At 43.7% G+C, this 2,583-nt stretch overlaps 1 non-coding gene across 1 annotated transcript; it reads right to left on the bottom strand.

Moving 5' to 3' along the window:
- Nucleotides 1–2,320: 2,320 nt before the first annotated feature.
- Nucleotides 2,321–2,424, bottom strand: LOC127672234 (U6 spliceosomal RNA). The gene has a single exon (XR_007974892.1). It is a non-coding gene; the product is annotated as a U6 spliceosomal RNA (small nuclear RNA).
- Between the last annotated feature and the right edge of the window lie 159 nt (nucleotides 2,425–2,583).

The raw sequence follows: 2,583 nt of genomic DNA, 5'->3' as shown, positions 1-2,583 counted from the left end.
TTAAAACACAGAGACAGAACAGGAAGTTGAGCCAGGCTCTGGCAACCCACTTCCTCCAGCTGGTCTTTACCCCTTCCAGGTTCCAAACCTCCAAAAAACGTTGCCACCATCTAGGAATCAAGTGTTCCCTACATAGTGGTCTGGTTCTGTTTTGTGTTGTTATGTTGGTGTGTCTCACCTATTCCAGGCTGGCCTAAAACTTGCTCAGTAGCCGAAGATAAATTTGAGCTTGTGTGTATGTGTGTGTGTTGAATATCAGTTTGCTACATACATACTTTACTATATTGAGATATATTCTGTAACTAATTTCTTTAGAACTTTTATCAGGAAGGGATATTGAAAAAATTCTTTTAAAGACAGGATCTTGCTGTGTAGCTCTGACTGTCCTGGAACTCAGTAAGTAGACTCAAACTCACAGAGCTCTACCTTTGTTGGTACTGGGATTAAAGGTGTACACCACCATGTCCAAAGATATTGGACTTTTTCAAATGATTTCCCTGTGTATATTGAGATTGTCATGTGGTTTGGGCCTCAAGTTTTACATGTCCTATTCCATGAACTGATTTGCATATAGTGACCTACTCTTATATGCTGGGATGAAATCAACTTGGTCATGATGGTCTTTCTAATGTGTTCCTTTCAGTACTGTATTGAAAATGTGTTTTTATTCATGAGGAAAACTGGTTCATCTCCCTTATTTAGTTGGATATCCAGTGTTTGTATTAGGGTAGTACTGGCTTCATTACAAGTTTGGGAGTGTCTTCCTTTTCTATTTTGTGGAACAGCTTGGGAAGTTCTGATGTCAGCTCTACCTGAAAGTTGATCATTTGCTTTCCGCAGCGCTGGCCTGGCTGCTGTGAGCTGCCTTGGTGTGCACTTGTCTTGAAATGTTCGCATTTCTCCACCAACTTTAGAAGACAAGGTTGATGGGAATAGCAGTGTTGGCTAGTTGTACTTTCAGACACTGAAATATATTCCTCCCTGCTTTCCTGGCTTTCAGGATATTGATGAGAGATACGATGCTATTCTGTTACATCCACCTTTGTAGACGACTTAGCACATCCCAGGACAGACAGCTATTGGGTTTGTTTTGCAGTTCTGACATCGTAACTATGGCATGTCATGAATAGGCCATGTCTGTTTGAGGTTCTAAGTCCCTCTTGTATTTAGATATCCATTTCATTTCTGAAATTTGGGACAGGGGGCTGGAGACATGGTTCATATGGAGAGATGCTCTTCCAGAGGACCTGGGTTCAATTCCCAGCTCACAACTTCCTGCAACTCCAGGGACTCCAGCACCCTCACACTGGCATACATGCACATAAAATACCAATGCACATTAAATAAAACTTTTAGGGGAAAAAGAGCCTTTCCCTTACACTTTACCTCAGCTCCTTCTACTCTGCAGCTTCTTTTGTTTTATGTCTTGAATGTATCCCAGAGTTCTTAGGAATTTTGATTTTTAAATGTTATTTTTTATGCATGTGTTATTGTCTCCATCTTCTCCTCAACTGCCTCTAAAAGCAGTCCTTCTGCTTAGCCCTGCCCCTGGATTGATGGTGCTTGATTCTTTGAGTGACTGGCCCTTTCAGTTTTGACACTTCTGTTTGGCTCTTTTCCAGACTTTCAATAACCTTCCTGGATTTTTCCACTGTGTTTTTAAAGGTCTCCTCCAAATTGCTGCCCACTTCACTTTCTTTGCTAACTGTCTTGTTTCCATCAAGACGTTCCTTCACCCGGGGTTGTTTCTCTGGTGTTTGTTTTGCTTTGACTCCTCCATGTAGCCACTGGTCCTTTATACAACTGGGACTCCAGAGCCTTCTCTGCCTTTTCAGCTCCCATTCCCTTTGATCTCTGATGCTGAGGGACCACGGAGCTTGTAGAGGTGTCTCAGTGGTTTATGTGTTCACATTGCAAGTCAGGAAACAGACAAAAGAGTGCAGACCCATTGCTCATTTTCTCCATTTTGTTTTCCTTCTGGATTCAAAAACATGGAAAGATGCAGTCGCTGTGCAGATGAGTGCACTGCAGGGGGTGTAGGCAGTGCACAGGAGACTGGGCCATCTCACACTGCAGGGGTACAGGCAGTGCACAGGAGACTGGGCCATCTCACACTGCAAGGGGTGTAGGCAGTGTACAGGAGACTGGGCCATCTCACACTGCAAGGGGTGCAGGCAGTGCATAGGAGACTGGGCCATGTCACACTGCAGGGGGTGCAGGCAGTGCACAGGAGACTGGGCCATCTTATGGAAGTCAGGAAGCACCATGTAAAAAAATCCAGGATTTTATCAGACAAGTCAAGAGAGGACTTTTTTTTTCTTCGTGTATGGAACACTTCACAAATCTGCAGGCCATCCTAGTGCAGGGGCCCGGCTAATCTCTGTACTGTTCTACTTTTAGTACATGTGTGGATGCAGTGAGCACCAAAGGGAAGTTATTAAAAGCAACCATAACATTATTTCATCATATTCATATGGCAGTGGAAGGCAGGAGGGCTTGAAGCCAAGACTGGTTGGTAAATGCCTTAGTGTTTTACTGTTGTAAAGACATGCCATGACCACGGCAACTCTTACAAAGGAAAAC

The sequence above is a fragment of the Apodemus sylvaticus genome, chromosome 21, assembly GCF_947179515.1.
Source record: "Apodemus sylvaticus chromosome 21, mApoSyl1.1, whole genome shotgun sequence".
Lineage (NCBI taxonomy): Eukaryota > Metazoa > Chordata > Mammalia > Rodentia > Muridae > Apodemus > Apodemus sylvaticus.
The sequence above is the reverse complement of the archived record's forward strand: the minus strand, read 5'-3'. Positions and strand labels throughout refer to the sequence as shown.